At 44.9% G+C, this 14,415-nt stretch overlaps 1 pseudogene; it reads left to right on the top strand.

Annotated features, from left to right (window-relative positions):
- The first annotated feature begins 2,719 nt into the window (after positions 1 to 2,719).
- The window catches only part of LOC101349478 (sodium/glucose cotransporter 1-like), a 39,586-nt pseudogene continuing 27,890 nt past the window's right edge, over positions 2,720 to 14,415 (top strand).

Raw genomic sequence — 14,415 nt, 5'->3', positions numbered from 1 at the left:
TTGATTGTTTACCTTTTTCCACGTGACTAGCCCAGCTACTCTCCATTTTGTTGCCTTCATATAGGGACACAGTGTTTTACCCAAGTTCTCAGTTATTAGAGATTATGTCTCTTTGTCATGTCTGTTTTCCTAGCTGTGTGGTGAGTTGATGATAAGGGGCTACCACACGATGTGGACTCAAGGCTAGGTCATGAGGAAGACAGATCTATGTCCTCAAACAGGTTATTCATTGCAGGCTAAAGAAGTTGTGCCCTCATCTTTCTTTGCAGGGAAAGCCTCTAATGAAACTGAGAACCACTCATATGTAAAAGATAATTACCTACCCTTCCTGGAGTCAAGCTGATGAAATAATGGTCAAAAAAAAACACAGAAGGAGCAGGGAGAGCAGAGAAAGTAGGAGGGTTCCGTGAAAGAGAAAGTGCCTTTATTCTCACTTTTCTCCTCTTTCCTTCTAGCTAACCAAATAGTTATAATAATATTATTCTTTACTTTCCTCTTAGAATGATACTCATTCCATTGTTGTTAATTGCTGTCAAGTTGATTCATTCATCCAATAAATACCAGGAATTCATTTGCCTGGAATGAGCCTGTATAAAAACTCTAGAAAATACATTAATTCATCCAAGTCAAAAAAACAGTCCTCAGTACACTGCAGGACTGGACTCTCACGTCCCCATTCCAAATATGAAGGACAAATATTAAGACTTTAAGAGAAGACCTGTAAGCAAAATTCCTTCCAACATTCATGACTTTCCATGTTTTTCTACCATATGGTTATCCTGACAGAATTCTAGAGCCCGTGTTATCCATGGTTACTCAATAGTAAAATCTTGAATTTGGAGAGGGTGGCTGGTGTGGCTAGTATTTCAAAAGAGTGAACTAGAAGGGAGACTTTTAAATTCATAGTTTCTTACCTGACTGTTGTGTGACCATAGACCTTCAGCTGTAGCACTGCTGCCACTGGAGGGTGTCTGAGGGTCCTGGGCAGAGGGAAGATGCTCCCCTGGGAGTCAACAGGAGACCCCAAAAGGAGAGGCTATGAGGTGGTGTTGGGTCCATAGGAGTGACCCCTAAGTCAGAAGAAGGCTGGAAATCCTGCAGACATATGCTGAGGGAATAGAAGTGACTGCTGAAGCCGTGATTGGCAGGCTGGTGGAGAGAGGGGCACTAGAGTCCCTGGTTGGCAGGTGCTCTGTGAGAAGGAGCCAGGAGAATCCACACTCCTGGGTGTAGGTAACTCCATTCGGCAGGTGCTGGGTGCACTGGGGAGGGCAGAACTGGCATCTGCTACAGCTGTGATTGAGGTCCTGGGATGCAAAGTGCCTCCTTCTCCTGCTTCAGAGGGGCCACCAAGTGAGCCTGAACATGAAAGGGGAAGGGACTGAGCAGCAGCTGCAGGAGCAGGTGGGTCAGGTGTTGGGCTCCTCATATTCCCTTCCATGCCTGGTGTTGTGCAGATGTGCCTGAAAGGCTGTGACAGTGAGGAGAGGAGGGAGCCTGGTGAGCTGGGCTTCTTACTGCAGAAAGTCTCTATAGGGGAAGCCACTCCACCAGATTGCAGGACGGCCAATCCCAGATTCCATCAGGGCCTGGGGAATCCTGCTTCTTCTTCCCTCTTTTCTTCTTTGATTTAATGCTGGGATCTGCAGGGGCAGCTGGTGGAGTCTCAATCTCTGCAGCAGACTGGGAGGAAGTTCTAGAAGGTCTCGTGGTGCTGTAGTCGGAGATGGCCTGAGCCATAGCCCCCAACGCGATGTTGATGCGCTGGAGCACTGCTCTCTTTTCCCGGTCTAGGTCTTCAGCAGTGACTCAATAACCTGGCTGAGGAGCTGGAGACAGCACCAGAGGGTCCCCTTGCCTTAGTCGCAGCAGAGGAATCTTATGCTTCCAGGGCTTAGAACTCTCAGATCTGGGTGAGCCGGTCCTTGAGATTTGTTTCTGCCTTAAAGCCACATCTGGAACATTTTCACACTGGATCTTCGTCTAAGATGACACTGAAGCCAAAGAGTTAGACCAATGACCCTCGGGCTCACTTTCTCTGTGGATCTCTGGGGCAGGCAGGACTGGGATGTGGTTGGACCCCTCTTCCTCTGCACCAGTGGGAAACCTGATGGTGTTTTGTTTGATGCATGAGCTCAGAAAATAGGTCTGGGATGTCTTGATGGAATTGTCTTCTGAGCTCTTGTAATGGGGGGTTGTATTTAGAGGCCCAGGCATGGGCACAAAGGAAGAGATGCCTCCATTGACCCTGAGGGGCCTGAATGCTGACTGTGCTCTCCCAGTGCCATCAAGGCCCCTTCTCTGACTGTCCTGTCTTTCCCCACTGCAGGGTCTTCCTCCTGCTTTGCCATCTCACTCCTGGTCTCTTCCATGACCTTCAACATAGTCTTCTCTGACCGAGAGTCTTGGGCATGTCTGGATGTTATGAGCCACATGCAGTGTGACAAATAGAGTGTCAATTTGTCCACTCCATTCGCTGGGTTGATCTTAGAGTTGCAAGCAGGTAGCACCTACTTCCTCTGAATGTGACGCCAGCAATTGCTGTCAAGACCTCCAGAAAGGAATACAGGGTTCGCAGGATCATAAAAGAATGTCTCGGAGCTGCTGTGAGAAACTGCTGGAATGGACTCTCTGGACAGTGGTAGGATGGCCTGCCAGTCAATCCAGGGGCAGTGGCAGCTGGATGACCACTAGCAACTGAGGGAAAGCAGAGGGAGCGATGAGCCTGCTGGAGGCAGCCAGGTGCCCCTAGCAGTTTCTCCCTCCCCTGTGCTGGGGATGGAGGTGAGTGGCAAAGTTCTCCCAGGAAACTGCCCACTGAAGCAGTTTTGTAAAGTCTATCCTTGAATTGGAGTGATTAGAGAGATAAGCGTTGACCATTTTCCTTTAGCTGACAACACGACCAAAGGTGAAGCACGCATTGTTTGGCTTGTTGCTGGAATGCATGTTTTGAATCTGTCATCAAAGAAAGGGCACATGCTTGGTAGCTCGAGGGAGGAGCGCGTGCACAGAAAGCATGAGGTGTGAGCATGCACACAAACCAGCGCAAGGTAGAGGCATGAGCACAGGAAGTATGGGGTATGGATGAGCTCATAACAGAAAGGACTGATTCATTTAGGAAGCAGGAGGAAATAGCAGGATCAAAGGCTGCATTTCAGCCCCTCTGGCGCTTTTGGGCTCTTGCTGAAAGTCGATGGTGTTTGTCATAAGGGAGATGATGATACTGGCAGAAGCAGTGGCCCTGTATCCTGGCCCCAGTCCTTTCAGGTGGCTGTGTAGGATAGGGTGAGGGAAGGTATACCAGGAGTTGAGAGAACGGGAAGTGCTGGGAGCCAGGTTCAAGGCTCCAAAGCTTCTTCATGAAGTGGCAGCTTTGAGGTCAATGCTGGTGTGTTCATCTGCCCTTACCCATGGCAATTCAGGAGGGTGGGTTTGCCAGGAACAGAAGTGTGGCGTGACCACCCAGATCCTGCTGAGGTGGGAGCATGTGGGTGGGAAGGGCAGGCTGGGAGAGGTGTACTGTTCATATGACCCAGCAGTCCCCCTCCCAGGTATTTAACCAAGCGAAATGGAAACATTCACACTCAAACCTGTATATGAATATTTTAGCTGTTATTCATAGCTTCTAGATGTGGGACTGTTGAAGTTATCCAGGTTTTACTAAGTAAGTGTAATTGTTAATTATTCTGGGAATAACCATATGTATACCAAACATTTCATAGTCTAAATAGAGTTAATATTTTACCAATTGTAGTAAAATGTAGAAGCCTTATAGCCATATAGGTCATTTTACCCTCCAATATGTATTACAATTGTCATATGTATTACATCTAACCCCAAAATCCCAACCCATTGCTGTCAAGTCGATTTCACCTCATAGCAATCTTATAGGACAGAGTAGCATTGCCCCATAGGGTTTCCAAGGAGCAGCTGTTGATTCGAAATGTCAGCCTTTCGGTTAGTAGCCAAATGCTTAACCACTGTACCACCAGGGCTCCAGGTATTACATCTACAGGAATTGAATCCCACCATCTGAGACTGTGGCGTAACGTTTGCTGACAAGTCATACATATATTAAAGAGTTAAAGAGGAGAAAAATAGGCCATCTTCTTTACCCAGATACTGACCATTTCTGTTGCTCTTCCTTTATTCCTGAAGTTCCAAGCTTCCCTCTTGTATCATTTTCCTTCAACCTGAAGAAGTCCTTTTCCCATCTTTTTAGAGCAAGCTACCTGGTGATGAATTTTCTTTGTTTTCTTTCATCTTCATCATAATTGGCATGTATTCATTCTGTTTTGTTTGTTGTTTCTTTTGGCCTTTGAACCTTATCGATATTTTTGCTGTATATAGAATTCTGAGTAGACGGTTCTTTTCTTTCACATTTAACTGTGTTATTCCAATCTGGTCTGACTGGTTTCTGACGAGAAACTGCAGGTCTTCAAATTGATATGCCCTTGTATATACAATGTGTAATTTTTCACTGACTGCTTTCAAGATTTTTTCTTCATGTTTGCTTTTCAGCAGATTGATTATGATGTATCAGGGTAAGGTTTTCTGAACTTCTCAATCTGTGTTTCACAAAGTTGGGAAGCTTTCAAATTGCTCAACTGCAGGCATGTTCCTGGTGGTCTCTGGTTGAAGGCATTGACAGGCGTCAAGGAGACACTGCGTGGGCTCTGACCCTCTCTTGTCAGGTGATGATGATGATGACATTGATGATAACAAACGTGCATGTAGGGCTTCTGTGGTGGTTAATGTTCTGTATCAACTTGGCTAGGCTATGATTCTCAGTGGTTTGACATGTGTTCTTCCATAATATAATTACCTTCCATTCTGTGATCCGATTCAAGCAGTCAATCAGTCAAAAGGGGAGTTTCCTTGGGGGTATGGCCCAACTCCATTATATAAATTGATGTTCTGGCAAAGCTCACTCACTTTCTCAACCCTGCCCTCTTTTGCCTCTTGACCTCTGGTTCTTGAGACATAAGCCTGCAGAAGTCTCTGGCCTGCTGCCTCATTTTGCAGATTTTGGGATCACCAACCCCACAGCCCTGTGAGCTAGCAGAGGCTTTCAGCCTGTCCCTTGATCCACAGATTTGGTACTTGCCATTGCCCACAATTGTGTGAGCCATTTCCTCAAAGTAAATTTCTCTATCTATATATTTATATTTATATGCTTCATTGGGTTTGCTCTTCTAAAGAACCCAAACCAAGTCAGCTTGTTTCGTGCCAGACACTGTTCTAAGTTCATCAAGTATACTATTTAACCAAATTTAATCCTCACAACAACTCTGTGGAATAGGTAGGATTGTCACTCTTGTTTCTTTCTTTTTTTTAGATTGAGGAATAGAGGCATGCAGAGGTGTAACACCTTGTCCTAGGTGACTCGAGTGAAAGTTGCAGCAGCAGGACTTGATTGCTGGTGTCCGTACCTGAGCTGGGTCCTAACCAGGCTTTCAGGACTGCGCTAGAACCTGGGTTCCTGGTCTTCTGTCATCCCACCTAAGTCTAAGAGCTATTTGGAGTAGAGGTGGGTGAAGGAGATTGTACTGGGCAGCCTGCACATCAGGCCTGGGGGCAGGAGTGGTACCTGTCCTCTCAGAGGTGACTCTCAAGCATTGGCAGCCATATTTGCTGGCCCACACTGACCTACATTGGGCCCACTGGAGCACTTTCTCAGGAATTTGGACTTGGCCTTCATGAATACTGATCTGTCTGTGCTGGACCTTTGGAAGAAGTGATGAACGTAACATTGGCATTTCCATAAACATTCAAATACTGTCTTCCGAAAAAGTGTGTTTTAGCTTCTCTCATTGATGATTTTGATGGTATTAAAAGCTTCCATTTCTTGGGTACTTACTATCACCCTGTCATTTTTATACATACTTTCTGTGATTTACTGAATCTTCACAACTCTGTGATGTGAGATCCTACAGAATCTACACGGCAGACAAGGAAGAGGAAGAAGACTGGTTTATTCTGAGTTCTTTTGGAAGAAGAAGGAGGGAGGAGTGATTGGGGTGTGAAGAAATTCAGAACACACAGGATGGCTTGGTGGTGGTCCCTGCTGAGCCACCTAGTTGTGATGGAGCCTCAGCAGAGAGGGGCAGATACAGAAGCCGACGAACCTTGTATTGATTTCCTGTGGTTCCTGTAACATATCACAACATACTTTATGGCTTAAAACATGAGAAATTCACACACTCACAATTCTGGAGTAATCTGTTGCCATAGAGCAGATTCCATTCCAACTCAGAGCCAACCTGTAGGCCAGAGCAGAACAGGGTTTCCAAGACTGTAATCTTTATGGAAGTACACTGCCACATCTTTTTCCCGTGGAGTGATTGGTACATTTGAAATGGCAATGCCTGTTGATGTACTACTGCATCCATTTTTGAACTATCTTCAGCAAAATTTTACTTGCGTGTGATAGTAATATTGTTCAATAATTCACATTCTGATGGATCACCTTTCTTTGGAATGCCTCGTGTATGGATCTCTTCCAGTCATTTGGTCAGGGAGGTATCTTCCAACTTGTGAAGATTACAGAAGTTAATATTTGTAAAACAGATAGCACAGTGCCTGGCAGATGAAACGGTGTTCAATGGTGAGGAGATATAGTTGTTATTTTATTACATTATTATTATTAGTCTCTCTAATAGAAGCACATTAACAGTCAATGCAACGAATGGAATAGTGAAACAAGCTTGGGAAATTAGGAAAGTTTTCAGGAAGAAGGTGATGTTTCAATGAGCTTTAAATGCATCACACAAGTAATATAAGTAGTTTCCAGAAAAATCAGAAAATAGAGATCTACATGAAGGAGAAAATGAAATCATTCAAGTATCAGTATGGGTATATTCCAGAGAGAGAAACCTCAGAGTGTTTTAAACAGGGGCCGTTTAATGTAAAGAATTATTGAGGGAGGATAGGAGAGTAACTATAAGATGTAAGGAGAATGCTAAAGCAGAGTCCTAAGGGAGATACCCAAGGAAGGGTACACTTGGAAGAGGCCCTATCTTTGGCTGGGTTCTCTAGAGAAGCAAAACCTGTAAAGCATATATGTATATTTAGAGAGAGATTCATATCAAAGAAATGGCTCAGGCGATTGTAGAGGTTTGAATGGCCCAAGTCCATGGATTAGGATAGAGGCTTCTCCCGATCACATAGCTGCAGTGGCTGGCAAGCCCAATATCAGCAAGTCAGAAGGCAAGGCTCTTGCACACAGGCTGTGAATATGGACGAATCCCAAGATTGGCAGGCAAGACCACAAGTCTTCTCCTGATTTATGTAGCTGCAAGGACTGGTGAACCCAAGATGTATAGGTTCCAGAGCAGGGTTCCACTCACAGGCTGTGAAGATCAGTGAGTCCCAAAATTGGCAGATCAGCTACTAGCTCAAGTCCCAAGAACTGGAGGTCAGATGAACAAGAGGCAGCTGCAGGAACCAGAGGATGCAAGCCACATCCCCAAGCAAACTCCCTTTCAACTGATTGGCTACTCACAGCAGATCCCATCATGGGAGTGATCACATATAAGCCCTGAGAATCATGGCTTAGCCAAACTGGTGCACAATCTTAACCATCACAGACCCACACTCCAAGGATGGATTTCAGATCTCCTTGGAGGTGTGGTTGTGGCCCCCTGGGTGGCAGAGAAGTTCTCTGGCTTTTCAGGGCCATATGTGGTCCACAGTCCCTGGGCAAGTAGGAAGCCCTCCCTGGATGCAGCTGAGAAGTAGCTGATGGGCAAGCATGCAGGAGTCGAGGTGCCACTGTGAACAAGAAGTCTGGAGTGTGTGGTGTCCTTGTTGGCACGGCTGGGTGAGGTAGTCACCTGCCAGGCTGGGCTAGGAGATACTGAGGGACTGTGCATTCCCTGCATGTGACTGGGGCAGAGCAGAGCCGGGAAGAGGACAGCCATGTCTGCACGCCTGAGGTGAAGGGAGCTTCTTCAGGTCACACAGCCTGACAGCCACAGAACTGGGAATGGAAGCCAGGCACTCTGAGATTCAGACCCAGGACAGTCAGTTTGTTGACAAAGATGCGAGGGACTTTGGCCAGGGAATGAAAGGGAGGGACAGTGGAACCTCTGTTTCCTCACCTAGCAAATGGGATCAATAACAAAACCACCTTGGGAAACTGGGGGGGTTACATGGATGTGGCCCAGCCCAGGGCCTGCCACCCTGAACTAGGAATGTGAGAGTGGGAGGTGGAGGGTCACCTGGAGCTTCAGGAGTTCCTGAAGTTGGTTGGAGAGTGTGAAGGAGCAGGGGCAGAGCTTCAGAAGCCAGAGGCCGGGTTTGAGAAATTGAGGTGGGTTTCTTAGAGTTTAAAGTTTTTTCATGCTTTTGGCGGGACTTTGAGAAACCAAGAATAGCATTATGGGTCTTGGGCTGGGCTTGTTGAATTTGGGATCGAGTATTGTGGCACTGGTAGGTGAGTTCTGAGGCCATGAACTAGGAGCCCTATTAGGAAGCCACGAGGTTGGTGTAAGTCCTGCATGGACATGAGAAGGTCTCAGAGGAACTGATGTTTGTGTTTTGAGGGGATCTGGACTAATCCTTGAGGAGATGGGTGTCAAGGCCCTGTGGCAGTTAGAGGATCATTGTCCAAGCCTGGGAACCCTCCCTCAGGTTCAGAGAGAAGTGGGCATGGCTCAGAGGCTCTTGTGGGTGTGGCCTTGTGACGAGTAGAATAACTGGTGGGCAGTGCATGCGCTTGGACACCATCTCCCTTAACTTTCCACCTGTATCCCTCCCTGTGACCAGAGAGAGTGTTAGGGATAGATCCTGGGCAGTGGAGTCAGAAGAAGCAGGCCCCTCCTGGAAGTGGGCAGTGCCATCCTCAGTCCTGTGACCCTGGTTGGTGATAGAACATCATAGGGGCAGGTCCTGGGACCGAGGGCGGATATGGTGGCCGCCTGAGTCCCTCCCCTGTGGCTGCTAGGGGGTTCTGAGGGAACAGTGGTTGGAGACTTTACCAGTATTTGAAGCAGGGAATTTGGTACGAGTAGCAGCTCCTCAGGCATCTTGGCCCCAGTAAGTGGCCAGTACCCAGGTGTGTTTGTGAAGGTGATCGTCATGTTACAGAGGAGCCAACAAACACTTATCCTTGAACTTCTCATCCTTTAATCCAGTGACTGACTGGAAAGTGTTCGCACCCTGCGCAGCTCCAGGGGCGTAGGATTTGGTGGTGTCTGCAGTGGATCCTGAGGTACTTCAGTGCCCGGTCCCAGAGGGTCAGCAAGGCAGGTGGGGAGGGCATTGGAGTGACTCCTGGGGACCCAGGGATGCAAAATGTTTGCAATTCTTGTGACCTGAGACTTTGACAAGAACTGAGTAGGTTAGAATAATGCGACTGTTCAGTGGCTTATCCTTTAGAAGTTTATTGGTCCAATGTTCCCATTTGAAAACTGCAACTTTGGTTATATTGTGCTAGTGACTGATGGTAGGATACGTTGTCACAAAAATAATTGCTCTCTAATTGCATTTGTGTGTGTATGTGATATTTCTGGCAATGTGGAGAGACTACAACAAAGCATAGGCATCGTTGTTTAGGAGGATGAGAGATGAGAAGCCCCTGCTCTTTGTGCTAACCTTGTACTCACAATACCCCTGCCTGCTGTCCTGCTTTCATTCAAGCCGTTGTTCAGGTGGGACAGAGGTCTTAAAAAACAGCTCTGCGTGCACATCCCAATGGAGTGTGGAGTCTGAAGTGACCCAGGAGGAAGCCCAGAGACCCCAGCTCTGTGTCACCTCCCCTCCCCAGACACCTGGTTTACTAGGGAAGTGCCGGTGGTGAGTGTTCAACTGGAACATGAAGCCCATTCTTTTTTTTCCTCCAGTATAGCCCTTGATGTTGTCCTTTCCTCTGTCCCACTGCTGCTGCCATCATCACTCTAGTCCTTTTGTGGGCATGGGTTACAGTCACAGCTTTTCAGGTCAGCACCTGCCTTTCAGCTTCTTCCTGTTTAACCATACAGTGTGCCACTGCCAGAATTATCATCACCAGAAATATCACTTTCATCATGTTAATTTCTATTTAAATAGTTGTTACTGTTTCCCAAGACCTGGCTCTTGACTCACTGGCTACATTAGCCCAGACAGATTTTACATGTTTCTGACCATATAGAGACAAGAAAACCCTCTGGGGCAGTTCTACTCTATGACATGGGTTTGCTATGAGTCAAAATCCTCTCAACGGCACCTAATGACAACAACAGCACTCAGTACCAGGTAGTTTGATGTTGAGTTACTGTGAATATTATGTCTGTGTTGGAAAGCTCTTGAGATAAGAATGATTGCTTGTGTGTTTTGAATTCCCCTCTAATGCAGATGGTCTTTTGGAAATGTCCGATGAGCAGACTTAGCCTGCTTAGGACAAAAATCCGAAAAAATGTAATTTGTTTTCCGGCTTTCTTCAGCTTCAGTTCTACCAGGAACTGCACTTCAGCCTTTTGTATTCACAAAAGGAGGTATTAGAGTAAATTATGTTTAAGTACCCACTGAGTCCTAAAAGAAGCTTGGTGGCGAAGTGGTTAAGTGCTCGGCTGCTAACCGAAAGGTCGATAATTCGAACCCACCAGCTGCTCTGTGGGATAAAGACTTCCAGTGTCAAGGATTGAATTGTGTCCCCCAAAAATATCTGTCACCTTACTAGGGTATGATTGCCAGTATTGTGTGATTGTCCACCGCTTTGTTATCTGATGTGATTTTCTGATGTGTCATAGATCTTCTCTCTATGATGTAATGAGGTGGGATTAGCGGTAGTTATGTTGATGAGACTCAATGTATAAGACTGGGTTGGATCTTAAGCCAATCTCTTTGGAGATAAAAGGAAAGGGAAGCAAGCAGAGGGTTGGGGACCTCATACCACCAAGAAAGCAGTGCCAGGAGCAGAGTGCATCCTTTGGACCTCAGGTTCCTGTGCTGAGAAGCTCCTAGTCCAGGGGAATATTGATGAGAGGGACCTTCCTCCAGGACTGGCAGAGAGAGAGGGCCTTCCCCAGGAGCTGAGGACCTGAGTTTGGATTTGTAGCCTATCAGACTGTGAGAAATTGGATTTCTCTTTGTTGAAGCCATCCACTTATGGTATTTCTGTTATAGCAGCACTAGATAACTAAGACATGCAGTGTGCTTAGGTAAAGATTTACAGCCTTGCAAATCCTATGAGGGAGTTGTACTCTGTCCTGTAGGGTCTCTACGAGTCAGAATTGACTCGACGGTAATCGTGTTGGTTTGTTTGAATCCTAAAAGGCTAATTTTCCTTCATTCTTTCCCGTGATCTTTCTCCTGAAATTAAAACTGATAAGCTGTTTCTGGATCCTGAATCAGGCATTTTTTTATTTCTTCTAGTTGTTTCCCTGATGTAGGAAGTGTTTCTCTAGTATGTGCTTTATAGCAAATTTGGGTTTGCAACTTGGCTGCTATTTAGGAGAGCAGACAGATGCTTTGCCATTCTTTTTTTCCTCCTCGTGGCTTTTCTTTTGTGAAAGTGACACTTTTAATTTGGTGAAATTCTAACATAATTTCTGCTCCTTTCCTGCAGACATGGTGAGGCTACTGGCACAAAAGAGCAAGTTTATGGCAAGCAGTGAAAAACGACCAGTGTTATGACATCCAGTTTTCTCATGACCCATTTTGCGCCATCAAGCCCAGTTCTGTTGTCATAATCATGGAAGCACGTGGGGGAGGAGCATTCCTTGTGCTCCCTTTGCACGATGTAAGTAACTTGACCTTCCATTCTGTTAGACACCGTCTAGTCATCTCCATAGTTTTGCCATTTTAGACTGACCCTTCACGAAGAATTCCATGATGGCCAGACCATTGGATTCTAGTGTAATTGAGGTTGAGTTCCACAAGCCTTGCTAACCACACCGATTTTTCTGTAAGGGAGAATCAGTCAGTAGAATGGTGAACTCTGTGTGGGAGCGCCCTCTATGGATGAAAAAGATGACTTTAATGATGCTGTTTGTTTAGCAACCATTGATTTTCAGAAAATTGTTTCTTGAAGGGTACAGTTTTGAAAACAATCATATTTCAATTTGGGTAGAGATTTGTAAATTAATGTTCTCTGTTTCTGTGAAGTCATGTGGACTGAACGTTCTTGACTTTTTAAAAGGTATCTGGTGCGTGAGCACAGGAAAATGTCCCAAAAGCATACAGATTTAAACTTTGGACAATAATGAGTTTTAGAATGATGTTTAAATTGGTAATGAGTGATAGAAAAAAAGGATTTCACTGAAATTGGACCCATGTGTACTTCAAATTCAGTGGGTTTCAAACTCTTCTCTTCTTTTTACTCCCCAAAACTCCAAGGTGGGAGATGAGTTCAGAGTTTGTTCACTTGCTGACTATTCCTAAATAATGCAAATCATGATTTGCACTTGATCAGGAAATCCCAGAATTGTAGTAATGGGGGTGGTTGGGATGGAGGAAGGCTATGAAGAGATACTAGAAATACTTGTTATAAAATTAGCTTTAAGGAGGAAGATACCTTTTCTGTATCTTGAACTCTAATGATAAGGGCTCGGAGCTAGTTGAGGATGCAGATGTTGAGCTACATTACAGCTGTTTTGTTTCCACTCTGCTAAAAGCAGTAGGGAGAGTGGATCCCCCTACACCGTGTGTTCGATCCATGCATATTAGAGGTAAAAACAAACAAACAAACATACCTGTTGCCATTGCGTTGATTCTGACTCCTAGTGACCCTACAGAGGTACAGGGGTTATAATAAACTTAATATTTTTCCAAATATGGCTTTCCTTTACATTTGATGTTTTTTCTTTGGGGAATATTTCAGGTCGTGTGGTTTTCTGTCACAGATGCTCATACTAACTTGTTTTCTTTTTAACATCTGATTGTTACTCTAGTTGTTGGATTGGTGTGCTATTATACAGTAGAACCATCTCACTGCAGAAGTAGGGGGATGGATGGTTTTATAGAACAAATTTGATAGGTGTTTTCCAATCAAATCTTTTCATTAAATTAGAAATGTATTTTCTGCTTAGATACCTTAATACTTCTGCTGAGACAATTGCTTTTGAGTGCCAAATAAGTATATTAAACAATTATATTGTGTGCAGTGACGATTCTGGAGTAGGGGTTTGAATTTAGTGGCACTAGCACTCTATTGCCACTGCTTTGTAGTTTATTCCTTCACCAAGACCAATGAGCCTTTAGAAACCTGGCTTTTTAGTAGCATGTCATTTAAGAGTGAATATTTTGTTTCAAACACTGAATCACAAACTCATACAGTATGGTTAAAATGGCAAACATTTTTGTTATATGTATTTTACCACAATGAAATTTAAAGGAGAGAAAAAGAATCTTTGTCAAATAATTACAGCATCTGAGTCATCTAAGTGTTGATCTCTCTGAAAGAGACTGGAGAACAGGTGTAATTTCTTCCTTGAATATCTGGTAGATGTGATCATTAAAGTTGTGTGTCAACTTGTGTGGGCCATGATTCTCAGTGGTTTGGCAGTTATGATGTAGTTTGGCAGTCATATAATGATGTGATCACCTCCATGATGAGATTTAATATAATGTGATCACCTCCATGATGGGATCTGCTGTGAGTAGTCAATCAGTTGACAGTTGAAGAGGAGTTTCCTTGCTGGTGTGGTCTGTGTCCAATATATGTGGACTTTCTGGCAAGGCTTTTGCTTCCTCTGGATGCTGCAGCAGGCTCCTGTGAGTCTTATGTGGCATCTTGCCTGCCGATCTTGGGATTCATGGGTCTTCGCAGCCTGTGAGCAAGAGCCCTGCTGTCTCACCTGCTGAGCTTGGATTCACCAGCCGCTGTGGATACGTGAATCAGGAGAAGCCTCCAGCCTCACCCACGGACCTGGGATGTTCCAGCCTCTGCAAATCCATGAGCTATATCCTTAATATAAATCTCTCTATACATATATTTGGAGCCATGGTGGTGCAGTGGTTAAGAGTTCGGCTGCTCACCAAAAAGTTGGCAGTTCGAATTCACCAGCCACTCCATAGAAACCCTCTGGGGAAGTTCTAGTCTGTCCAATAGGGTCAGTATGAGTCATCCCCTTAATCATTATATAGTGTCCTTATTTGTCTTTTATGGTAGATTTTGTTTAACGTCTATTTTATCTGAGATTAGAATTGCCACTCCTGCTCTTTTTTGGTAGTTGTTAGCTTGATATATATTTTTCCAACCTTTGACTTTTAATAAATTCACATGTTTGTTTCTAAGGTGTGTGTCTTGTAGACAGCATATTGATGGATCCTGTTTTCTTATCCATTCTGTCACTGTCCATCTCTTTCTGGGTGCATTGAGTCCATTTACATTCAGTCTAATTATTGATAGATGTGAGTTTGTTGCTGTCATTTTGTAGTGCTTGTGGTGCTGAAGTTTTCTTTGTTCTTCTTACTCTCTTGTGCTGAGTTACT

The sequence above is a fragment of the Trichechus manatus genome, unplaced genomic scaffold (assembly GCF_000243295.1).
Source record: "Trichechus manatus latirostris isolate Lorelei unplaced genomic scaffold, TriManLat1.0 scaffold00157, whole genome shotgun sequence".
Taxonomy (NCBI): Eukaryota; Metazoa; Chordata; class Mammalia; order Sirenia; family Trichechidae; genus Trichechus; species Trichechus manatus.
This window is presented reverse-complemented; position numbering and strand designations above follow the sequence as displayed.